The 27,900-nt window shown below is 37.2% G+C and overlaps 2 long non-coding RNA genes across 2 annotated transcripts in view; one reads left to right on the forward strand and one right to left on the reverse strand.

Annotated features, from left to right (window-relative positions):
• LOC141359331 (uncharacterized) overlaps positions 1-27,900 on the forward strand; it is a 183,745-nt gene that overhangs the window by 21,810 nt on the left and 134,035 nt on the right. The window lies entirely within an intron of this gene.
• On the reverse strand, positions 1,198-27,794 carry LOC129453182 (uncharacterized). Its single transcript, XR_008647361.1, has 3 exons — positions 27,675-27,794; positions 16,570-16,661; positions 1,198-1,345 (listed from the first exon to the last, which is right to left on the reverse strand). It is a non-coding gene; the product is annotated as an uncharacterized lncRNA (long non-coding RNA).

Genomic DNA, 27,900 nt, shown 5'->3' on the forward strand with positions numbered 1-27,900 from the left:
AAAAACGAGCGTTTAAAGACACACAAGTGGATCTCCGACTACGTTTCCATGCAGTGGGCGTAATTTTAATAATAGTAGTACTATGAAAAGTTGCCTGTATCCACTTTTCTGTCTTTAAACGCTCGTTTTTTTTTTTTACTGTTGGATTGTTACAAAGATTTTTATGTCATAGTTTTGAAGATGTGTATGAGAACGAACTGGCATTGACAAAACCTGATGATCCATGTTATCCCAGCATGATATGAAAAGACCAACTTATGTGCTTCAATGGAAGCAACGAAATGTGACCTTTTGTATGAGTCACCAATTTTCTTACATCTGATTGATTAGTCAAGTTTTAGATCATTATTTTAAAACTATACTTCCAAAATTAATAGAAAATAAATATTTTCATTGTGGTCTTAGACTGTCGGACCACACTGTACATCTTTTCAACAAACAGTAATTTTGGTTTAAATGTGTTGATGTGAAACACATTTGGCCAAACCATCAAAGAAGAACAGACATGCATCCGTGGGCCGTTCCAGAACCACAATACCCCAGACCCGTTGTTATTTTCACACGATTTCTTTCACAACTTCCTGTTTCCTTCATTTTAGTCTGAGCTCCCTACAAACTTACTATCGCCTACTCTCCATTAAGCTGGCGATCGGCCATGGCCCGCGGGCATGAGATAATCACGAATGCAATACAAACAACCGAAGCCTTTCAGTCTGAAATTACGACCCCCACCCTGATTTCATAACACAAAGGCGAGCCAACCGGCCTTTAATTGGACATTATAATTGCAGATGTGAATTAATGGGCCAAACATTGATAGTGTAAGCACATAAAACCAGACATCGCCGACCAGCGGGGAAAATGGAAAACAGACCCGGTGCCCAGGAGGAGGGACGCTCTTTCCCATGGCAACCCCTAGTCTGGACAGGCATGTTTTAATCCAGCCACTTCAGCAGGGCTGTTGTTATAGAGAGAGGCAGGATATTTTTCTATTGTGTGGATGAAACGGTCGCTGTCGAGTGTTTGGGGCCACGGGCTTTAGGGGTCTGGTGGTACCATGAAAAGTGTTAGCACGTAATAATCACGATGGTCTAAACACAACTAAACCTGATAGCTGGCTGGGAATGCGAGTTGGGGTATTATGCAAACACACTCACCCAAAAAATGTTGAGACAATGTGTTTTGTTACCGGCACATCACGCAAGCATGCTTCTTCATTTCGCTGACATAATTACAATAAACAGCTTCACCCGCCCTGAAGGAGAGCAATTACCTTGCGGCAAACTGAAAGATCTTCTCATCGTGATGTGCCGCAGACAAAATACTGTCATCTTGACGTCCTGACCTGAGAAAGAGAGAACAGAGGAACATTATTAACTCTTGTCGAAAATGAAATAAAAATGTTTTGTGATCTGTGTGACATTTTAATACACTAGATTACCCGTGAATATTGTTTATTGATTCAATCTCTACGCCCCTTACATAGGAATGAATATTTCTCAAAGCGACAAGTTTTCATGAACTTTAAAGAGTTCTGGGTTGTCATTTGAGAGCGTGAAGGATGTCTCTGGGCACTTTAGAAGGAAGCTGAAAGATTTCTGGACTTCCTTTAGCAAACACTGACTGTGTGTACAAATTTGACACTTGGAGGGGTCGGTCTAAGGGTAGCCTGTGATTTCTGACTCTTTATGGGAGTTCTGCTTTATACTGAGCCCTTAAACTATTGGGTTATTGATACTTAGATACAGTATATAGTGGTGTATGAATATCACCACAATTCAAACTGGAACAACATGGAGCAAGCAAGGCCATTGGTTTGATGTGCAACACTCAAAAAATAAATAAATCCTGGGTTTTTAACATATGGCCAGACGGAATCTACAGACTTTTTTGTTTTAAAAAGATATTAGAGAATTTAAGTTGTAAATGTTACACAATTGCATCTAAAATAATTACTTTTTAAAGGCTTACAATGAAAAGGAATACATCAAACAAATTAGTCCTCTGAATTAAACTGGACCAACATTAGCCAGAAAATGTGCGTGTCTAGATAGAATTATATTTTGTATAGCAGAATAAAAAAGCTTGTATTAATACATTCTCATTATGAATTTAGCATGTAAAAGGATAATTTCAAGTTTTAGAAGGCAATGTAAACTTTATATTAAACATAAGTAGAGCATTTATCTTGTAAACAGATTTGAAATGATCAAGGCTAGGTTTTTTTTAACCCAAATGCTGAGTTATTTCAACTTAAAGGCTGAGGTATATCAACCCAAATGATGGGTTATTTTAACCCAAATGATGGGTTATTCCAATGCAAATGCTAGGTTGTTTCAACTCAAATGAAGGCGTATATCAACCCAAATGATGGGTTATTCCAATCCAAAGGCTAGGTTTTTTCAACCCAAATGCTGAGTTGTTTCAACTTAAAGGCTGAGGTATATCAACCCAAATGATAGGTTATTTTAACCCAAATGATGGGTTATTCCAATGCAAATGCTAGGTTTTTTCAACCCAAATGCTGAGTTGTTTCAACTTAAATGCTGGGGTATATCAACCCAAATGATGGATTATTTTAACACAAATGATGGGTTATTCCAATGCAAATGCTAGGTTGTTTCAACTCAAATGCTGAGTTGTTTCAGCTCAAAGGATGGGTTATATCAACCCAAATGATGGGTTATTTTAACCCAAATGATGGGTTATTCCAATCCAAATGCTAGGTTGTTTCAACCCAAATGCCGAGTTTTTTCAACTCAAATGCTGTGGTATATCAACCCAAATGATGGGTTATTCCAATCCAAACGCTGGGTTGTTTAAACTCAAATGCTGAGTTGTTTCAACTCAAATGATGGGGTTTATCAAACCAAATGATGGGTTATTCTAATCCAAACGCTGGGTTGTTTCAACTCAAATGCTGAGTTGTTTCAACCCAAATGATGGGTTATTCCAATCTAAAGGCTAGTTTTTTTCAACCCAAATGCTGAGTTGTTGTAACTTAAATGCTGGGGTATATCAACCCAAATGATGGATTATTTTAACACAAATGATGGGTTACTCCAATGCAAATGCTAGGTTGTTTCAACTCAAATGCTGAGTTGTTTCAGCTCAAAGGATGGGTTATATCAACCCAAATGATGGGTTATTTTAACCCAAATGATGGGTTATTCCAATCCAAATGCTAGGTTGTTTCAACCCAAATGCCGAGTTTTTTCAACTCAAATGCTGTGGTATATCAACCCAAATGATGGGTTATTCCAATCCAAACGCTGGGTTGTTTAAACTCAAATGCTGAGTTGTTTCAACCCAAATGATGGGTTTTTCCAATCCAAAGGCTAGGTTTTTTTCAACCCAAATGCTGAGTTGTTTCAACTTAAATGCTGGGGTATATCAACCCAAATGATGGATTATTTTAACACAAATGATGGGTTATTCCAATGCAAATGCTAGGTTGTTTCAACTCAAATGCTGAGTTGTTTCAGCTCAAAGGATGGGTTATATCAATCCTAATGATGGATTATTTTAACCCAAATGCTGGGTTATTCCCAATCCAAATGCTAGTTTTTTTCGAATGCTGGGGTATTTCAATTCAAATTATGGGTTATTTTAACACACATGATGGGTTATTTTAACCCAAATGATGGGTTATTCAATCCAAATGCTGATTTGTTTCAACCCAAATGAGGGGTTATTTCAGCTCAAATGCTGGGTTATTCCAATCCAAATGCTAGGTTTTTTCAACTCAAATGCTGGTATATATCAACCCAAATGATTGGTTATTCCAATCCAAATCCTAGGTTGTTTTAACTCAAATGATGGGTCATTTCAATCAAAATGGCGAGTTGTTTCACCTCAAATGCTTTAACCTGTCGTTGCACAACAACAACCCAATACAGATGTATTTATAACCCCCTAAATGTCCTATATTTACACCAACAACCCAGCATTTTTCAGTGAAGTAATCAAATGTAGTGACATGTGATTCAAATGCAATGTAAGTCTTAACCAATCTTTTTATGTTTTTACTCTTGCGCTCCAAATTTGCATTAACAATTACAATTCAAGCTGGATTTCTTTATTTCAAATGGCAGCAGTCCTATGTTCAATTACATTTGTTTAAAGGTAATACAAGTAATTTCTGCCATTTAAAGGGATGGTGTCATCTTGTTCCTTCAAAGACACGTCAACCAACCTGGCATCAGCAAGCCTGAATGTGCAAGATGATGGACAAGTAGAGATCATTTTTTAAATTGGCTGTCAGATAGTATACACATTTTATACGTGTTATTCCAGCACACAAATTGCTACCAGCACATTCAATAGCACTCATACATGTGTATATACATTTATATGTTAAGGTCATACTGTAATGCTTCTATCCTTAAGAAACCTGGATGGGACACCAGCATTACCAGCAAATACAGATATGCTGGTTAAAATGGTATTTAACTTATCAATAAGGGATTTATTGCCCTTATCTGACATTATAAATACTTATACCACGGGTCTGTTGAATGCTGCATTCTGATTGGCTGAGAAATGTTCTATGGGTGTTGATTATTTTTCTGTAAACCGCACACCTAACTTTTCAAATGTCTTAAAAATAGGCACCAGAGCAATGTTTGTGGTAACCGTGGTATAAGCGAATAATTGACTCCGGTCCTTTGAATTATGTGAAAATAATGCACACCTGCGGTGTAACTCTGCTTCGCGTTGTGCCGCATTACCACCTTGGTGTGCATTATTTTCTTATAATTCACTGGCACGTCGTCAATTATTCCTTACATTCTACATCTGTGCATAAGTTACAAATAAAGCTGGTCGGAGCAAAGCATTTTCACATGAGAGAGAGAGCAGTTTGATATTAAAAATTGCCAGATACAAGCAAAACCGTCCGATCTTGCATAGATCAGTGATGCTGCACTTTGACAGAAGATAAAAACAGAAGGGCAGAGGAAACTGTAACAGTACAGAAAGCAGGAATTTCTGAGACTCTGTGTGACACAAAGAGCATCAGAGGGAAACAAGGGCTGATGCTAAATCCATTCATTTTACAATGCTGAAAGCCACAGCAGCAATTCTGCTGCTGACAAGATGATAAATTGTGTGTGTGTGTGTGTGTGTGTGTGTGTGTGGTGAGGGGGCATATAATCGGGGATTTAATATATTGCATGTTTTCTTAAAAGAGCATAAAATAAAATACAAATTCTACATGTTTTTAAAGACCATTTCACAAGGCAAACATAAATAAAATAAAAATTATAAAATTCCAAGTCGTCATGGACCCAAATATTGTGATCCCTCCAAAATCCCATTATTTTCCATACAGAACCAAAATTAGGCTTAGAAAACTTTTTGATTTTAACCTCCCTGGCCCATTTTAACACTTTTTATTTGTTTTATTCACATACAGCACTACACAATGTTAAATCATCCCGTTTGATTTTATAAAAAAACGAACTGTACTTTTTGTCATTAAGAAAATAATATGTGACCCAGTCTGTGAAATGTGATGTTTAGGTTTCTATTAATGAGATTATAAGCATCAAAGTTTGATTTCAATTATTGATGTGACATTGATTTCTATCTTTGATTTGACCTTACTCTAACTAAAGATATTAAGATTATATTTTCATAGCCTGTTCTTTAGGCTTATTTTCTGTAGAAAGTTAATCACAAAACTGGGTTTTCACAGACTGGGTCATGTATATCTAATATATACAAAAGCCAGAGACTTAAGTGTGGACCACCCACCAACTCCTCTACTGCACTCGTACAGTAAACAGATGACTGGAAATACATTTATTTTTAGAACGTCAATGTCTCCTTGTACGCAAGCTAGTTTCTTTCTTTATGTACAACTTTAAAGATCTCAAACCCATCTTTGTTCAAACCAGATCCTTTTTTCTAGACTTTTATTGTGGCGCTAACCAGTTGTAACTTGTCGCCCAAGCTCTGGACCACCCAGATTATTGTCTAAACAAGGCTTCAGATGTTTTAATTGTCTCCATCTTCTGGGTGTGTCACCTAACAGGAGTTACCTCCATTGTGCTTTGAGAAAAATGCAAAGCACAAAATCGACAATGAAACTGAAACATATAGATATTTTTAATTTGCAATTACATTTTATCCAGACAAAATTACTACAGTCTTGGTTTGGGGTCAAAACAGGACCAAGACATTAATTTACGGTAGCACAAAAAAATTAAATGATTGTAAATGTATATTTATGTGTATTTTTCCAGTAGATCTATTGGAAAAGTACCACAATTGCAACGTCAAGGTTGTGGGCTCATTTCCAGGAAATTACACACAACAAAATATAAACCCTAACCACCTGTGTAAAGCATGTACCAAAAATGACGCTGTATGTGTTTCCTACATAATGTAAAGAACATTCTGTGAAAATATAACATTGATATCTTTAATATTGACTAAGTTCGTGTCAAACTTCGTTATGGTAGAAATTGCATTATGGGTTGTATACATGAGCATCCAGACGTACTTGAAAATTAAAGGATGTCATAAATTCGCAATAAAGACACTTCGTGGCGCCTGATAATCTGTAAATTACAATGACAATATCTGGGACGGTCACGACGCGAGAGATAAAGTGCCGGGTAGAGAGAAAACGTAGCCTTGTTTTGTTTCACTCTTAATGATTCATACTTTGACAATCGGAAGCGTTCATCTTCTTAGCATATCCAAACAAACCGCTTCCCCCGAAATGATCCATTAAAACGAGCTCATTTGAGAGGAACAACAATTCGCGCAGCAAAACGCGGGACGCCAAAGAAAAACGCGAGAGGGTGCGATCCCCCACCTCACCCCCTCCGTAATATGCAAAGTTTCACCCCGAGGTATTAATCTGTTTCCATTGTAGCCAAGCGCAGATGCTATCAAGCTCCATTTGTCATTGACAGCGAGGGTAATGACCCTGAACTCGCGTGAGCAGCTCCTGGGCAGCAGAGACACAAGGTGGTAAGTAACTCAATATATTTTCCCAGAGCAGCATTAACGGCTACAAATTTGCTAGGCAAATTGAGTGTGATGAGCACATCTTACGCCGCTCTGGCTCGTGGTTGTACTAACTTAATCTATTTGAGACCATTTATCTTTTCAAATGAATTATGGGAGAGGTGGGCCTGTTGTAGCGTCGCTTGTTTCATCAATCTTGGAATACGACGTAGGATGTTCTTGATTTAGTGCTTGATTTACGTTATATGGAGTGCTGCGATATTTTGTTTAAAACATCGAATTGCGATGTTTTAAACCGAACAATAACGATATGAATGCATGCATGTGGTTTAAAGATTAAAGCAAAGTGACTGTGGTCTTGAAGTAAACCTGAAGATCTAGCATGAAAGAGATGAGAACGTAAAAAGTAAACACAGTTGCGTCCAAATCAACGATTTACAGCGGTTCATGAACTTTGCAGTAATACTGTCAAATTCAACATAGGTTTCCTCAAAAACCTAAGATCGTTTAAAAGCCACAAGAAACCAAGATAAAGACACAATACGCTTTTCTGGTTGACTTTTAACCTCCGGTGATAAGTGGCTGGCTTTGCTTATATTGGCAGACTTGGAAGAAAAAAATCCCTGATAATCTATCTCTGGTCAAGTGCCAGTGCCCGTGGCCCGTGCCCGTGGTTTCATGCCAGTACTACTTAGGCGAGCAGAGAAACACACTTATGCCATCATAAAGACACACAATTCTCTAGACAATATTTCATTCATTTTTCTAACATTAAAGCAGTGCGCTTATGCAATGAAATTGTTTTTGTGTTCTACTTTCTAAATGACTTCAAATCAGAATAAATTATATAGTACAGAAATATTACTATGATGTAGTGCCCATGGGCACCAGGTTGCCCACACAGAGTCTGTGAGTTGCCCGCCAAAGCACATTCTACTAATAGCCTCAATTTTATTTTTATTTATTTATTTAAGCTTGGCTTCTTTCATGTATGATAACATTTAAACAATAAAAAATATATCAACAAGTAAAATAAAATAAAATTAACAAGTAAAACTAGGGATGCACCAATATGGAAGTTTTGGCCGATACCAATAACCGATTACTCTTTATATTTGGGGGCCGATAACAGATATATATATATATATATAGGGCGATAAATATTCATATTATTTTCACAATGAAAACTCCCAGACCGCGGACATCTTGTCTTTGCGCTAGACTAGCATACTCTTCTTAAGCCCGCAACACGTGTCATCTTCGTGCTATGTCACAGAAAGCACAAATCAAAACTCCACATGGCCAGCAATGAGCAAGTGAAGTGGTTCAACAAACCAAAATAATCCATCATTTATCAGCTTTCATTTATCGGCCTAATTTTGCTATCAGACCGATAACCGATAATATTAAAAATAAGCAGTTATCGGCCGATAACGATATGTTAGCTGATATATCGTGCATCCCTTAGTAAAACAAAAAGGTTTTAAGTAGAAAAAAGTAGACCTCCAAATTGTTATATCCATTGTACCCTTGCTCACAAAAAGGTTAGAGACCCGTGAACTATTCAATACCGGTCAAAAGTTTGGAAAAAAGTTTAATCTGAAGGTGTTTAAATGTTTGAAATTACTTGTGTAGACAAAAATAAACTTGTGCCAAACATATTATTTTCTCTAGGACATTAAAATTGTATTTAATAAAATCTTTTTGAAATAAGTTAATCGATTAATCGGATCAAACAGCTGTTCTATTAGATTTTTGACTTGTTATGGCTAAATAAAACCTTAAATCGGGGTATTCATGTGTAGAAGTGTACTTTAAAAAGTGCAAAAGCCACACTATGGGGCGTTTCCAGACAGGGATTAGACTAGTCCTAGACTAAAATAAATATAAGAGCTGTCCAAACTCAAAACTACTTGCACTGACATATCTTAAAATACATTGTTTTGCCTCAAAATGCACACAAATAATGTTTTATAAGGCATGTTTGTTAAAACTAGTTATATTTCCTAATTAAACTATAAGGCCTAATCCTGATTTAAGATAATCCCTGTCTGGGAAACCACCCCATTGAGTTTTATCAATATAATCTTTTTGATTTTGATATTTGAAGTTTTAAAATAGTAAAACATCAGTAAACGCCAAAATGTAAATAAACAAAACGTATTGAGGTGTAAACTCAGGGATGTGCTGATGTGAAAATTTTGCCACAGATTTATAAACTCATTATAAAGGGATAGTTCACCCAAAAATAAAATTATGTCATCATTTTCTCATCCTCATGTTGTTATAAACCTGTATGATTTTTTTTCTGATGAACACAAAAGAAGATATTTTGATAAATGATGGTAAGCACACTGCTGATTGCACCCAATGACTTCCATAGTAGGAAAACAAATATTATGGAAGTATTGTGATAAATGATAAAAATGATATTTTGATAAATTATGGTAAGCACACAGTTGACGGTACTCATTGAATTCAATCATATTTGTTTTTCCTACTATGGAAGTCAATGGGTATAATCAGCTGTGTGCTTACCATCATTTATCAAAATATCTTCTTTGTGTTCATTAGAAAAAATAAATTCATATAAATTTAGAATAACACGAGGATGAGAAAATGACGACACTTCATTTTTGGGTGAACTATCCCTTTAAAGTCGCAATGAAATTGAAATGAAAAACTATGGCTGTTTCTCAATTACAAGAACGCAAAGAACGGACTTGCGTCCTCGTGGAGATCGAACTTGCCAGGCGACCTCGGAAGAACGAACTCAGAAGGTCGCGAGAACAACGCACTTATGAGAATTGAGATGTGTGCGATCTTCCTGTTGGTCACCTGACCTCCGCCATTGTTTTGCTGCAATGACTTATGGGGCGTGAAGCGATTTCAGCGCGCAAGTCTACACTCGGTGCATCCTCGATATCAAGAACACATCCGGGTATTTTCATGCGTCCTCTGTACTTGCGTTCTTGAGAATTGGAATGAACTTTGACTGTTAATGATGACGTAGAGCAAGGACACGAAAACGCAAGATCGCTGAAGAACGCATATTGAGAAACAGCCTATATATTTTTTTTAATATTGTGGTATTATTAACAAATGACTTATCTGTGAGCTTCATTATTTTTAAAAAATTTGTGTGTGCTCGTAATCTTTAATCAAAAATGCAAATCTCCTCCCCTCCTCAAAACGATCTCTCTTCACTTCCGGTCATAAGTATGGCAGGTGGGCGGGGTCCGGGAGAAGATCGCAGCGATTAGCAATTAGCAACACGACCCAACTTAAAACAATCCAATCAGATCTCGATGGACAAATTCAAATCCAGCCCTGCCTTATTTCATCTCAAAAGCTGTTTCTTTGGATATACGTCACCATGGGGAAAATAAGGCAATCGCTACTTCCGTTTCATGGCGACTTTAATCTTTAACTTTAGACTTTTATGAGTATTAGCATTATTCGTTATTAACAAAACAAATAAGGCTGATATAACAGTAATATTTATATATTTACTTTAAAACAGATACTATGGCTGTGGTTCATTGCATACAAGCTCACGTGATGTCACAGATCAACACATTTATAATAAAATTCATTGACAACTATTTTGATAATCTATTAGTATCAATTTTATCGATTAGTCATTGCAGCCCTACTGCAGATGATAAAATATGAAATATTTTGATTTATTTTGGATGCCTTTAGGCACAACATGTGTGTTATTCTGTAGTTTTAATGAGTTTACTACTAAGTTTTTCCAAAAGTTTGACCTGTACTGTACATATTTATAGTTTACATAATGTATTTATTTATTTTAAATTACATACACTGTAAAAATGTATGCTTATTAATTTATGCAGCTGGTTGCCAGTAACTTACTGTAGAAGAAGTTAAAGACTGAAAATCTTTCATGTTCATTTAACTTTGAACAAACTGTAAAATCTACAGTAAGTTACTGGCAACCAGCTGCCAGTAATACTGTTATTTCTACAGATTTTTTTTTACATTGTATGTATATAATATAAATAAATATGAGAATAAGAATAACATTTTAAACAGCATTTAAACATGACTTATTGGTGTATAGTCTCAAAATCGTGTTTGATGGTAATAAAAGCGCGTTTTTAAGGTGCAAAGTACTGACAGGAATGTTAATCTGACAGGAAGTTTCGTTTTATCAGCTTTGTTGTGCGTGTACCATATTTTTACACTGGCGGCACAACTAACATGGCAGGGCATCTCCGGGTTAAAGGTTAGAAAATGGTATGTTTTTGTGCTTTCAAAAAATTAAAATTAAAATTTTGTAAAAATCGAGAACTAAACGAATCGCGACCTTGGAATCGAAAATGTAATCAAATCGAAGATTTGGAGAATCGTGACACCCCTAACAGTAACATATTAGGGACTTTAAGCAACAGCTGGAAATGGAACGGCTACCCCGACCGGAAGTATGCTGTCACACCGCCGTGGCCAAGAACGTAAAAATCACTAAGCAACCGTAAACATGACAGCGCAATGCCGCATTAATTCATTTATTGGGATACAAAAAAATTTCATTTAAAAAACAAGAGAAGGATTGCTTTTGGCATTAAATGACGAATTGTATGATGTAAATAAGTCTAAAAACCTAGATTTAAGCAATACTTGAAAACATTGAATACTTTAAAATCATAAAAATTAGCTTAAATGTAAAACATTTTAACACATATAATATAAAAGATTTGTGGTACAATCATAAACTGATGCCATTACAATGTCATATGCCATAAAACATAACATTTATTTACATAATCTCTCACGTTGTAGAGACTATGGCAAATCAGCTGTTCCCCCGTAGTAGACGTTACATTAGAACGTCTCAAAGTAGCAGTTAAATTCAACGCCCGAATGCCGTTGCCGTTCCACCAGATGCTGCTGCTTAAAGTCCCTATTCAAATGGTCCTACAACGTGGAAAATATCAGGACCGTTTGTGTGAGATCACATATTTGCTGCTGAACCTCACACTACCGGTCAAAAGTTTAAAGTCACTTGAGTGAAATGTTTCTCATGATCTCAAGAATGGTTTGATCTGAAAACTTGGATCGAATAATGAAGAAAAGCAGCCAATAAAAGCCCAGAATAGAAGGGAACTCCTTTAATTGTGTTTGAAAAACATCTCATGGTGAAACCCGAGAGTTCATGCCAAGAGTAAATTTTTCTTTTGCAATATTTTATGACTTATTTTGTAACATAATTCTTATAGACATGGTACATTTGTGTTATTCTATAGTTAGGATGAGCGTACTATTATTCCAATGGTGGAAAAAACAATAGCGAATGAGTAAGTGATCCTAAACTTTAGACCGGTACTGTTTATACTTATATACTTTATACTTATATACCCTGTTGATGTTGAAATTTTCTCATTGCACCAGTCACCGTATGTAATTTGGCATGGATAAATTCTTTAATGTTCATCTGTCAGCACTGCCATATAGCCTCAAAATCCTCTTGACGTTTCTAAATCCCCACAAGCCCGAGCCAATTATGAGGACAACGTTAACCTTCACTTTACAGCATCACTTTATAAACTCTCTGAGGGCTGTGTTTACTAATATGGCATGTAATGCACCGTTAGCTTTGCGAGAACTGACTAGCACGCTAGCAGCTAGCCTCCTACTGGGTGCTAGAATAGGGTGACTGAACCTTAGGGCTTCCCAGCATGGGACTGGAGACATGAGAGACTACTTCTTCATTCGACTACAACAAATGAGATTTAGATTTAGTTAAAAGTGAAAAAAACTTAAATAGTGAAGTTAAAACATTCTCAATTAGTTTTTTCAATAACAAACCCCCTATCCCCCTATCTGAAGCCCACAAGGGAGCTTTTCTTGTCGGCATGGGAATTGGATTCACCTGCCACGCCACAGTAGTCAAGGGCCGGAGGTACATTGTTAACCCAGCGGGAAAGGACGGACTAAAATGGGGGGAAAAGAAATCAAACTGCTGTGTGAATCTCATTCAGGAAGACAGCGGCTGGAAAGGTCACTGGAAGGGAATAAAAGTAACTGCTTAACACTTGTTGAGGCGGGTGGGGGGCGTAAATATGGGCGAAAAAGGTGTACTCATTGGTTAAAAGAGAGGACCGGCATCTTTAACTAGTCTCCCGGCTGTCTGCTGAGAGTTTTACAACAGACGATAGTGCACGGGAGGGTGGGTGGTATGAGGAATTGAAAAGAAAGGAGAAATTATAGCCTTTCCGGCTCTTCAGCTTTTATATGTGTGTTACCTATAATCCAACAGGGCCAGTCTGTCTAACCACTTGACAGACCAGAGATAATTTACTGAAGCTTTTAGTATGCTCTTGGTCTAAATGGATGAGAGCTCATCTTGGGAATACTAACACACAGGACAACACACCTTTCTTTAGCCCGCCAATTGAAGAGCATACATAACTTGCTTTAGCATAGAAATGCCTACTATGGGGAGGAACATATACGAATGCAACATTTAGATGTTTACATGGACACATCTGAGAAATGAAAAGCTATTTAAAGTCTGCTTAAAGGCGGAGTCCACGATGTTTGAAAAACGCTTTGGAAAAGGAGACGGGGCGACTACCAAAACACACTTATAGCCAATCAGCAGTAAGGAGCGTGTCTACTAACCGACATCCTTGCCGGGTTGCGTATGTGTGGGGCGGGTCTATCAACCGAAAGATCCAGATTCTATTGGGTTAGGGGCGTGTTTGTTTAGGTCAGTGGTTCTCAAACTGGGGGCCGCGAGATAGTGCCATGGGGGCCACAGTTTTATGACATTTTATAAAATACATTCATTTATCATGAATTCTCTGTAATTAAACCTAAAAAAACAAGGCTACTAACCAACAGCACTACTTTGTATAACTTAATATGTTTTGTTTCATTAAAGTGTTACATTTTAGAACAGTTTTTTGTCAAATTTTCTTTGGGGGGCGCGAAGGAACGTACTGTACACAAGGGGGGCCGCACGTGGAAAAAGTTTGAGAACCACTGGTTTAGGTGATTTCAAATATCAACATTGGCTTTCAAACATTGTGGACTCCGCCTTTAAGTTTTTTTAATAAAGGTACTTTTTTAGACGTTTTAGTTTGTGTGTTTCCCTGGAAATTGAATCCATTGCCTTTGCATTACTACCAATATGCTTTAACAGTTAAACTACAGGAAATATAAAAAAAATGAATGGGGTCATATCATTTTTAATTATTTTTGGGGGTCTTTTTTAAATAAATGTGACCCCCTGTCTATGAAGTCCCATAATCTAATTATGAGTTTAGGAACATCAAAGTTTGATTTCAATCATTGATTTTGCTGTGATTTTAATAGATGGTGTTAAATATATCAAGGGTATATTTTCACAAAATGTATTTTACATTATGAAGCATAATTTTATATAAAAAACTGTGAATCACAAAAATGAAGTTGGGTTTTCATAGGCGGGGTCACAAGTTTATTTAAAGGATTAGACATAAAAAATAACAGCTCCTTTGCAAAGCATCATGACGGAATGCAAACAGATCAATGCTGAAATGTACAGCACAAATGATTAAAATCTTGCTGATGTTTTATTAATATTACTGAAATTTGGCTGCCCTTGTGATGTCAAAAGGGGATAATACCGCCCCTTAATCTGCACTATCCAACCACATTACGGCCATTTAGTGCAGAGATCAGCTCATTTGCATTTTAAAGGACACAGCCCAAAAAGGCACATTTTTGCTCACACCTACAAAGTGGTAATTTTAACATGCTATAATAAATTATCTATTTGGTATTTTGAGCTAAAACTTTACATACGTACTTTGGGGAAAATTTATTTGACATCTTAAAAAAGCCATGTGAAATATCCCCTTATAAAAATAGTAGGTTGGATTGACTTGCATAACCAAGTTGTTTTAACTTCATGCTGCATTTGTTTACAGTGTACCTTTTATTATTATTATTATTATTATTACATTTGTATCACCTAATAACACGAAATAGTCATTATTACAGCTTACTTACAAATTACTAAGTTTTAATAAATCTTCTTTTAAGATTGGGCAAAATGTTTTGAGTTCTGAACATTACAGTAGGGGAGAGCGGGGCACAACCTAACGCTTTTTGGCTTTGGCTCTAGTCTATCATTCAAAAAATATTTAAGTTAGATTAATAATTTTTTACACAATCAACCCACACATCTCTGCTACAAATGAACACTTCAAGTTTGTTTGTGGGACCTATTGTTATCATACAATTACACCGAAAATGACAGTAGGGCAAACGTTACCCCATACGTGGTGTTAATTGTAACAAACAGAGGGTTTGTTGTAACACCTGCTAGAAAGTTTTGTTTAAACACAAATAATTCAATAAAATTCTGTCTATATACTTAAGGTGGATATTGTTTCTATATCTGCCTATAATAGATATATATCCACACATTCATCCATTCATGATCCTTCATCTAACCATTCTTGTATTTTGCATCAATCCATATAAATAGATTTTTTTGAAAGGGCTGCACAATTAGGACAAAAAATCATAATTGTAATTTTTCCCCTGTTATCATTTTAATGAAAAGTATTTACATTTCATTATCATTGTATACCTGAGGCTTAATTGTAAAACTGTGTGATAACTACAGTAACCCCACTGTGTACATTTTTTTTCAATCCCAGCCATAAGTTACTAGTTGTTGACATGTTTCAAAATGCTGTTATGTTTTAGGTAACAAGACAGTGATTAAAATAATATAAGGTTGGATTTGGTCACTTACACAAGTCCGAAATCGAAAAAAGAACCATAAGATGAAGAAATTTACTTTTATGCCTCAAACACTGTTTGTTCAATATCTTAACCAAAACACATCAAAACTTTTCACAAATTCACAGATGATCTTCTTACAATAAGAGAAAAAGACCAAAAACACAGATTGCTCGGCCCTGTATAAATATTTAAAGTAGCCGTGTTACAATTAACCACGTGTAAGTGTGTGCTCCGCTCACCCCTACACCCTAAAAAGGGTTATATTTAACCCAGGAAATGTTTATATTTGACCCAACAAGCAAGCATATTGAGTTAAAACAACCCAACATAGGCTAAATTACATTTGTCCCCTATTGACCCAACGCTGGGTCGAAAAAATAACCCTGCGGAAAATATCAAAAATATATGATTCCTCATAATGCACTACTTTGTATTACATGCACTTGACAATCTACATTAAACCATTTTGGCTGTCAGCAAAGGTGGATTTTTTCATTATTAAATTCATGCATCTATTAACCTCAAAGACCTTATATAATATTCTTTCAATCACCTTGCGGTGAAGTAATCACACTGAATGAAATACATATAGTCTCGGATGTCGGTTTAACACGATGGGGTTAGATGGAAGCACAGATAATGAGTCGAGAAATTGACGCCTGAGCATGCAGGACGAGGTGGAGACGACCCAACGTCTTTTGCACCTGGATCCTATGGCAAAATGCCCAACACGCACACTTCAGCGAGGTAGCGCAGAGCCACCTGAGGACACGAAACACGCATTTCCACTTAACCACAAACCCTCAGAGGTAAATTCGTTACCTTTATCCGTCCTTGTGAAGTCACCAGAAGAACCAGACTCTCAACATCGCCCCTTTCTCGCTCTCTCTCTCTCTCTCTGGCGCCTTAATAACCTATGAAATACAGAAGGGGGAAATAAGAAGATAAGGAAATCGTTTCACCAGATGGAACTGTCTAACATCATTCACGAGGCAGCACATTTCATTTAAAAAAAGTTCAAACTCAATTCGACAAAATGAGATGCGGCTGCGGATTCCAATCATTACATTAAAATACTTTCTGTTATCTCTCACACAGCATCATCGAAAGCTTTACCACAAAAAGTACAGTACGGCATCTTCCAAGCATCAGGGTCGGGACAGTATGACCAGCTGTGTTTTCTTCTGAAAGGATGAGCAAATCAAACATCTGCCCCAAACCGGGCACCGTTCTGACCAGCTTTCTATCGTGCTGTATATAGAAGAGGTTTCAGCACAAGAGGATGACTCTAGCGTAATAGACGTTAGTCAAATCGCTAGCAGCTGTGCCGCTTTTCATCGCCCTCCTTTTTCTTTTTTTAAAGCACAGCTGCACAGATAAAGGGTTGGACAAATATTGCACAATGAACGACAAACATAGAGCTTCCACCGGCTCCCTTTCGGGGAGGTCGACTGTACGTGTGAACACTCGATGCTTGTCCTCCTTTCTGATTAATTCAATGGTCCCCCTTCCATATTTATTTGCCATTATTGGTTACTCAATCCCCCGACCACAACCCCACCCGGCTCTCCGTTCACCCCGCTCAGCCCGAAACCCCTGAAAAGCAGTGACAGTACTCCTTTGTTCACCCCAGACCACTCCTCTCCCTCAGCGCCCACCCCATCCACGCTCCATTCGGTTGACAGGCAAGCCTCGACAGGCTTGGCTGAAGGGAGAGATGAAAACCAAAAGAGAGAGAGAAAGATAGACGGTGTGAAAAAGTAAGAGAGCAAGCAGAGGGAGGGTCTTTCAACTTTTACCATTCCTGCACTGTTCTGTCAACTCAGCAATACCAGAGGGGGCTTCAAAAGGGGGGCGAGCAAACAACGCTCACAGTCCTAAAGACACGCATCGCCCCGGTTTACAAGCTTTCCCGAAACCTGGCACTGGGTTCGATTCCCATGGACCAAATGGACTGTAAACCTAATTGCACTGTAAGCTGCAAATGAATAAATACATATATTCACCAATACAGGACATAATAAATCATAACAAGCTACTCCCTCATATAAGTCAGTATACCATACATGCATTAAAGCTATAAAAAATATTCAAGTTAAACCGTTAGCCTGTACGTATGAACACCACTGCTGTGTGTTTATTTTGCCTGCAGAACCATTATCAGATCACATAAAATGTTCATTTTCCTGGTTTTAATTTAAATGGTCATTTTATGGTCGGTTTTATTGTAATTGCCATGTTTATGGTAGCTCTCTACTTTGGGAAAGATGCAGGGTGATTCTGAACATAAAGTATTTAAAAAAATGGGAAGACTTGAGAAACGGATACATAAAAGAAGTAAGCATAACAATACAATAATAAAAAAAATTTGTCCTTACGTAACTCATGTTTACATAAGTCTGGTAGAAGCAAAAACATTATTTTTCACATGATTTAAACATTTGGGGTAATGTTTAGTACACAAGGTAAGTTTCAGTTTGAAAATGCATTACCCTGCGGTGGTCCGTCAATAGTGACATTATTCTGGATTCCCACTTTTACAGCAAAATCATAGATGTGTTCAAGCGCTACCATCAAAGAGACTGAATATAACAAGAATGAGCGCTCCTATTACTATGAATATGGCACAATACAATGCTCAATACGGCCGCTCTGGCTACTGAAGTCCCGCCTTCCAGGTAAAAGAACCAATCATGAATCGATAAAGACTAACAATTTTTTTTGAGTCGTGTGAAATGCTTGTTAACCTGTGAGCATGCGCAGTATCTGAAATGACCTCGAAAAAGGTGTTTTAACCGATATATCGGTTTCCGGATATTTAAGCATTTTCCCCATTTTCCGTTATCGTGGTTTTTTTTAAATATCGGATTGACCGATATACTTGTGGACGTTTTGAGAATTGTGCGCTGGATGCCATTTCGTCACAGCATCTGAGGAGAGGAGCTAACAACAACAACAGGGTGCACAGCAAATATGAAAAAATTAATAAACTTATTTAACATACAGACATTAATGCACAGACGTGTTATAAATTGCGTGAGTAAAAGCATAGATAAACAGCGCTTTGTCAACAGCCATTTCATGAACTAAAACAACTAAATATTAATTATTCTGACATAAAATACCAGTTAATTCAATGACATTGTTCAGCATATCGGTTATCGGGCACATAAGCATCCAAATATTTGGTATCGGTTTTAAAAAATCTGTGGTCGATCTCTAGTTTTAGGTGCAATTTGAGCTTAAGAAGCAAACGTTATGGTACGGTTGATGTCGGATTTAATGAATTATGTTGTTTAATTGTGATTTTAGAGATATCTGTCTTTCCCAATTCAAGAAGATAGGACTTTAGTCTTGCATGAGTAAAATAACTGCCCGGAAGCATCACAAAATTGGCCACCTAACTGATGCGACTTCCCTTAAGGGACTTTGGTACTATTGAGTAGCTCTCACGAGATGCCATACACTGATCGATCTGCATAGCGCCATATGCGGAAGACGACGCTAGCACTCTATTGGCTTACGTTATAACATAGTGGTTATAAAACTTTATACCATGGCGCTGTTGAATGCATTATTCTGATTGGTTGAGAAATGTTCCATGAGTGTTGATTATTTTTCAATAACCGCACACTTAACCTTTAAAATGTCTTAAAAATAGGCACCAGAGCAATATTTTTGGTAAACATAGTATAAGCGTAATAATTGACTCCTTTGAATTATTCAAAAATAATGCTTCGCGTTGTGCCGCATAACCACCTTGGGTGTGCATTATTTTCTTATAATTCCATGGCCAGTCGTCAATCATTCCTTACTTATTTTATTACATCATCCATGCACATTATTTGTCAGACCCGCCATCAGACTGATTTCCAATCGTTGGGGGAGGTAAATACTACAACTCCCATAATTCCATGCGCCTTCACAGTACTTCTGAAGTATATTTTACATTTGGGTTGGGTGGTTACTTGTATCTACATAAACCTCAAGCATTAATTGAGCATTTCACTCCCTGTGCGATTTCATGACACAAAAAGCATTCAGATCCACTTGTACCCGAGAGAGAGATGTTTGGACTGAAGATGAGCACTACTTAAAAAGTTGTGCTGACACTGTAATCCCTGGATAAATCCTGAGCAGAATATTTTAAGTTTGTATTTAACACTAGAGGGAAATTTAAAAACTGTCAGTAAATATTGATTTTAGCAACATTTCAAATATCAAATGTGTATCGCATAATTTATAGGATCTATCTATCTGTGCAAATATTATTCTTTCTGTGCATTTGACAAAGCATAGAAAATAATGTGCATAATGTTTTTTTCCCCGATTTATTTACTTTGTATTAGCACATATTTTTAAATAAGAGATCTTAAAACCTCAAGCTTTGCTCACAACAATGCAATGTCATACATTTGTGCAAAGATAGATAGATGGATAGATAGATAGTTATACACTTTCAGACCTCAAGAGTGCTTATTATTACCTCAAAGGTACATATTGGTACCACAGAAGTACATATATGTACCTAAGTGGTATTAGGAACTTTCTAAAGGGTACCATGCCGGTAACGCCTTTTGCACCTTTTTTTCTAAGTGTGTATGTTTCTAAGTACCAAAATAAGACAACTAGCTGCGCCGTTCTGGCTGCTGATCTCACTTCACCTCTTGAAGCCTCAAGACAGGAAGCTCGAGATTAAATTAATCTTTGATTCACAAAAACGTATGTGTCATTTCCTGGTAGACCTACATAAAATGAATAAAAACAATCCTGCAAAGTTTTCAACATTAAGAGGAATCAAATTCATCACAAAAGGTCCAGAATGAGTAGAACGTAACACTGAAGTCTAATTTAATAACTGAAACCTCAAGGCTCTGACGTCATTAGCAAGCTAAAGCTATGCTAATTCCAATGCTAACAAAGGCAATGGGGGAGCGGACTAGACAATGGGCACATGCCAAATTGACTCCAGCACAAATGTGTTTTAAAAGGACTGTTTAAGTCAAATTAGGAGGTGACCGGGGCAGGACCACAGGGAGTTTGGATGTATATGTAAACAGACCATGAAAACCTCTTGAGATTACAAGTCCCAGTACACTCATTGACAAAACAGGGCGACTTCAACAGTGTTGCCCAACTAATTGACGGCTCCCTTGGGAGCTTCAAGTTCATTGTCCACCATATCTCAAATAAACATCCATCAAAGTGACATCTACGTCTCAAAGAACTAACAAATCACATCCATGCTCTCATAGGAGGCAAAATGTCTTGAAGAACAACTACTTTATTTGGATGTAAGGCATCGATAAACCTAGTGATATCCCATAATATGGAATATCTTCTCCATCATTGATCCATGGGACTGTCAATTCAAAACCCACAGAGAGAATCCCAAAAATGAGCATGAAATATCTCAACAAGGTTGGCCTGGGTATTGTTGTGGATTGGAAACTAAATCTTAACTTCTTTTAAGTACATGGCTAAATCAGACAAGTGCAAATCAAGCAGAAATTTTAGTTCAATGTACTTAAAGCCACAGTTTGAACTCCACCTCCATCTTTTTCCTAAATAGAAAACCCAAAGAAACCTGGCTGTTGGTTTTCCGTTTTGGAAGAGTTGCAAAATGCATAAAAAATGTTGACGCCAATGGCTTGCCAGTTTAAGCTTTCTTTCTGGATAAATGTTTTGGATATGAGAGCTACTAATGCTTGGATGCACTTCTTATAATAAGTACAATATGGAAGGTCTTTGAAGTTTCCTGCTCCCAGGTCTTTAGCTCACTTTGCACACACATGAATAGGGTTCAAAGACAGATTAAACGAATAAACCGCACATTTAAACTTGGACTGGTCCCTAGAATTTCACTGAATGGTTCAGAAAACAGCCCTGCACTTTCAGCAAGGTCTCGAGTGGAAATGAGAGGCAGCCGAACAATAAAACGATGTACTGTATCTTTCACGGATTACGGAAATTGCAAATAAGGGCTCCCTAGCGCTGCTTTGCTTTGATAGAGCCACACAGGCGGGCAAATGCTGAATTTGTAAAAACTGTGCATTCGACGGCTTTCATCTTGGATTGAGGCTCTACAATTCCTGTTAATTCCCTTTTTCCGCGATCCATAACTGGAACAAACGCGCCTGCTGACTCCACCACAATGTCGCCGTCAAGCAGAATATTTTTTTTTAATGGCCGGGATTGGAAGAAGTTCGAGAAATCAAGTCTTGAATCAGCCCACAGAGGCGACAGGCGAATTAATTCCACCCCTCGTCTCGGCCTGTCGGAAAAACCAGTCAGATTTCACAGGCAAACCCTCAACATTCACTATTAAGACCCCCGTCAGTCCACCTTGCCTGAAACCGAGCCAGCAGGAATCCACAATTCCAGTTTTGCCAATCTTTTCACGTTCTCTCTCAGCAATTTTATGGATAGTCTAGTAACAGTGATTTGCTTTCAGCTGTCAGATGGGATACTGGTTGCGACCACGCTCATGGGTTCAGAACCGCAAATCTTTAACACCTCTCAGTCGTTCGCTTGCCTGGTTATCGATTGCAAATGTGCCAGTTCTTTGTCAAGACCTTGGAGGAAGTGATGCGAAATTATCACTATATGGGGAGCGTAGAATAAGAATTCACAAAATAAAAATGGGTATTTTCTTGGTGCTGGCCTTAAATATAGCCAAGATATATATTGGCTGGCCTAAAATATAGACACTAAATTATTTTAAAGTATGTCGTGTAGGTATCTCTAGTAGGGATGCATAACGATTAATCGCGATTAATCTAAAGCAGAATAAAAGTTTTTGTTTACATCGTACAGTATATTTCTGTGTGAACCGTTGTATAGATAAATGCACACACATGCATGTATTTATTTAAGAAATATTTACATGTGTATATTAGGGCTGGGCAAACAAATACATTTTTTGATTAATCGTTTTTTTTACGTGGTCGATTCAAAATCGATTCTCAAAGGCTACGAATCCATTTTTTTTTTTTTTATAACCTGATCCTGTTTGATCAAGGAATGTGACTGTTCTGACTTTTTTCAGCCTACATTTTTCATCTTGCATCAAAATTGTATTGTATTTAACATAATTGTATGCATTTGAAAATTAGAGATGGGTTGTTTTAAGTGTACCTAAAATAAAAGCGTTTAATATACAGGTTTGTGGCTATTAATATCTTTTTATTAATTACCCACTTGTAAACTTATGTTAACTGTTCTTTTTTATAAATATAGTATTTGTATTAAATCTATATTCGTTGAGTTGAATCAAGAATCGAGTATAAAAACCGATCCGAGAATCGAAATCATAAATTGAACAGAGAATCGAAATCAAATTGATTTGATAGCTTGTGAATCGAAATCGAATTGATCTGGAACATCTGAATCGATACCCAGCTCCAGTGTATATACATTTGTATATTTATGTATCATTTATACTATATATAAATATAAATACTTAATATATAAATATATTTTTATATAAATTTATTTATATATAAATAATTATTATACACAGTTCACATATATATATATATATATATATATATGTAAACAAAAACTTTTATTCTGCTATAGATTAATCGCGATTAATCGTTATGCATCCTTAATCTCTAGTCTAACTTTGTGAAAGTTAAGGGGTAATGGTGAAATTCAAAAACTAGTAACCCAACCAAGGGTATACGTACTCCCTTGGAATATTTATAAAATAATGTCTGTAATGATTGCGAGTTTTACACATTTGTGACATTTATAGCAGTATATATACAGTATTTTCTCACAGTATTACTTTTTATACTAATCTAAATAATAATGCTAAATAAGGATGTTAGGGTACATGATAGGTATAACAAAGGGTGGAAAACACTGATCTACTGTAGATGAATAATATAGTTTATAGTAATGACTCAATGGCAACATATTCAATACATGTTTCCTTTGATCACCTTCCATTATGATCAGTGATTGACGCCTTATTTAACCCACAAAGATCCGTCAACGCAAGCATACACGATGTACAATAATCTTCGAAAAAAAAATGAATAAACATGAACTGTTCCTATATTGCTTTAGGCTAGCATCTCTCGCAGCTAAAACTCACCCTATGTACAAAAGATACCATATGCTAGCATACAAATAGTAAAAAAGCTGCAAATTATTAACACTGACTGCTAAAAAAGACACATTAAAAGCTAAGTCAGCTACTCTGTGGGAGATTATAAATGAAAGCTACAACCGCGAAGGCAAATCGCTCATTAGCATAGCGACTATAATTCCTAACGCACGAGGACAAAAGTCAAAAGTGTTCAACAAGCTCTCTGTATGTAGTGGAATGACATTTCCGCGGGTTAGCTCCCAAAACGCAGTATGAAATAAGAGCAAGCAGCTGTCTCTCACAGCGTCCAGATGGCGGCACAACGTATGTAAATTGCCTCATTAACCCTACAACACTTAACTACTGGGTTTGCGTCGATGGCTCGGCCCACACGGGCGTTTTACTAAGAACATTAATAGCATCAGGCAGCAATCACCACTGCCCGAGGTGATTTGTGCTGGCATTATCAAACACTAATAATTATACACGACAACCTCCTGATTAATGCATTCATGAATATTACAACGCCGCATTATTTTTTTGTTAGTTAGTCTTCCTTTTTAGGTCGTGAACTTGAAGGCTGTTTTAACGAATAATTCTTAACGCAATTCTCAAGTGCATCTTTCAGGAAACGTATAAAATGCGACGTATAAAATGTATGCATGCCATCACGCCTTACTCTTTAACCCATCTCATCACACGCGCATACCCGGGTTCACGTGCGTTTGCACCTGGAGCAAAAAGAGGCACGGCGTAGGTCAAAGGTCGAGCCCCCTAGGGCCACTGCTTAAACAAGCCTCCGATCCCTCCTGCTTTAAAAGGTCCAGACGACCCCCGTGGCTTCACCTCACAACATGAGTCTTTTTGTGCTTTCCTTTCTCTCCTTCCCTCAATATCTTTCACCTTCTTTTCTCCTTTGGAGAGGCGCAGTAATCCATAATCACTCAAATGAGCGGGAGTTCATTTACGCCCCGGTTTCTCTTGACACGGAAAGATCCAAAAACAATTAACCTCTGCCCAACGATGCATTTTTTACACAGTAATAAGTCAAAAACCCTACATTCATATTGCATGTCAAATATTATTACGTGTTGGATAGTTTTAGGCTCAGCTGACGTAATACACCGTATTTTTGTACTGAAAACTCATAAAATTAAGGGAAAATTACATCACATGTCTGGTAAGATGATTTTCTTTAAAAATACGCCAGGGATTTACATAGGTGTGGCCTTGCTTTCTTTATGATTTACAGTCGTGCAATGAAACTTTCAACCCCGCATGGTGTAAAACAGAGAACGCTTGACTCTATCAAAGAGGTTCAGTTTAAAATTTGTGCTTACCATAATCATACACACAACCCATCCAGAATGGGGTGTTTTTGGATATTTGGTTACAAAATGTGCACTTTTTATTTGCCAGTTCTTTATGATGTACAAAACAATACATGCATTTGGTAATAACGTTAGGTTTAATATCTGAACCATTTAAGATTAGCCCAAAAGCATTCGTTTATAAAGGAGTCAACGGGTGTGACACAGGGGGGAACACGGGTCTGTGGCCTCTCGCCCAAGCGTGGTAAAACCGCACGCTTCTCAATGTGAGACTACCGGACCCCGGTTCCTCCTCAAGGCCTTTCAGCTTTCAATAAACACTCACTGGCCTCCTATTCACACGCAGGTAGAATGACTAAAAACGTGCGAGGGGAGAAAAACAGCTTGTTGCTTCTATTGAACCTTTTATTAGTCTTTTTAAAAGGCTTATGGCTGAGGAGGAGAAGGTCAGCATCTACTTAGTCCCATTGTGCTCCTGATACGTCGGCTTTAAGGACACACAGGCAGACCACGTCCAAAATATTGCATGTCGAGAAAATCACATTGTACTGGAGTGACTAGCTACAGACAAAATGGCGATTTTTGAAACATTGAGACAGAAAAAGCATTTTTAGGAGAAATTAAAAATCATTTTGGCAACAGCAAAATGTACACATTTAGTACAGTGTAAAGCTATAATATATTTACAGTTAATATTTACCAATCTGGGTGTGGTGATTTTTTTTACAATTCTTTTTCTTTTTCATAACTTAACAATTTTTAACAATTTTAACCAAATAAAATGAAACATACTAAAAAAAAATATATATATATAGATATAAAAAAGGATATATATGTAAGATTTTTCTTTTGTGTACATTTTAAAAAGATTTATTTGTCAAATTTGAAACATCTTTTCTATCATTAGTATACAAAATACATGCTGCTTTATATTGAGAAACTCTCGAATTCACCCCATCGTTCACCTTTCCTCAACATAACAATGATTCGTACAGTACACTTCAGTATACGCAAGTTCAAATTCTGTAAACCTTAGGAAAAGCACTGAAATAATTCAGCAAAACATCTTCACTTGTGTATATCAGCCTAATTCACAAATAAAGGCACAACCAAGAGTATACTACTGTAGATCCAGAAGAGGTACTCTATAATAAGCCAATATTACTTTACAAAATTGTACAAAGCACATGCATAGTCTAAATTCAACCATGGCAAAAAAGACCCAAGCATTTTGAAAGGGAATGCTAAAACAGCATGGTCGAATAAAGACTTGCGCTTTTACACACACACAAGGAGACATTGTTTGCTCATGATTCTCGTCGCATGTGTGCAAGGGCTCTTTATCCATGGTCTATACATCGCTGAAGAGCCGGCCCCTCGCATACTGCGCACCGGCCCCCAGCATTGCGTGCTGGCCCCTTGATTGTGAAGGGCGATAGATGCGAGAGAGAAAATAAAAAAACAAGAAGAGGGATAAAACGAGCAAAAACAACTGGCAGGCGTCCAGGCTCATGGGGAATGCGTTGATCATTATGTCTAGCCTTCAGGTGTCTGAGCCCAGCCGGCTGTGTTTTGGGGGGAGGTGTGGTTACCAAAGAAGACAAAGACACACTCGTTCGCAGGCATCAAGAAAGCGAGGGAAGGAGGGTGGGCGAGAAAGAGGGGAAAAGATGAGAAAAAGCTATAAAATTTTGATTAGTCGATCATCCAGTGAAGTGACTTTCTGTGTTCTGCTGCCTTTTTTGAAAGCATCGCCTCAGAGTACAGGACAGACTGATTTTTTTACAGGTCCTAATTAAAGACATCTGAAGGTTCAGGAACATCAAACAGTACTTAATGCATTGCTATCTAAATAAGCCTGTTGTTTTGAACTCAAGCATTTTTGATAGCTCTCAATGAGCACAAAGACTTAGAAATGTGTTCAATTTAAATTAATAGGCACATTATTTATATATTCATGATGAGATGGTTTCAAAATGCACGTGCAATTCTGCACAAGTACCCTACACATCTGTTTGACGGGTCACTTGCTGTCACAACTTTGTTACCTAACATTTAATGGAGACAAACTGCAGTGTTTTCGTAGCACATGGTAATAAATGTCTAGATTTTTAAAAATTGCAGATTTTATTAATTTTTTTGGTGTGTGCTATATAAAACAATGTTTAAAAATAAGTAATAATAATAACAACAACAATTTTGCAATCTAAGTTAATCAACATAACAGTTTTTTTTTTGTTGCAAAAATGAAAACCTAAAAACAGATTCAAGATTGAAATTCAAGCATGCATGCATGCATGAGTACGCATAGTTACCTCATATTTGATTTGAAACAACCCTCAATGTTTATTTCTATTATCATTACATTTAAAACCAACAACACGGATGTTATCAAAAACTCAAAACAACTCTTGTGTCATATTTAGAAGAAAATGATAAACATCCAACGCATCTCGCAACGCGTTTTCACAGAAAAAGAAAGTAATTTCGATACTAACCATTCATTCTGCGCAAGATACCGGGTTCCTCTTGCGCTCGCGGGGAAACTCCGAGCGGTTACGCGGAAAACTGCCGGGTCTCCGGTGCGCGCGACGCCGCCTTTGCGTTCAACTTCTGATCGTTTTGCGCTTCTCGCTTCCTGCGCGCGGCGATTGAAAGCAGTGGGAAGAGACCGGAGGGCAGGCGTGACGTCACCGCCCAGGAAGCGTTCTTATTGGCTGCACG

The sequence above is a fragment of the Misgurnus anguillicaudatus genome, chromosome 23 (genome assembly GCF_027580225.2).
Source record: "Misgurnus anguillicaudatus chromosome 23, ASM2758022v2, whole genome shotgun sequence".
In the NCBI taxonomy this organism is placed as follows: domain Eukaryota; kingdom Metazoa; phylum Chordata; class Actinopteri; order Cypriniformes; family Cobitidae; genus Misgurnus; species Misgurnus anguillicaudatus.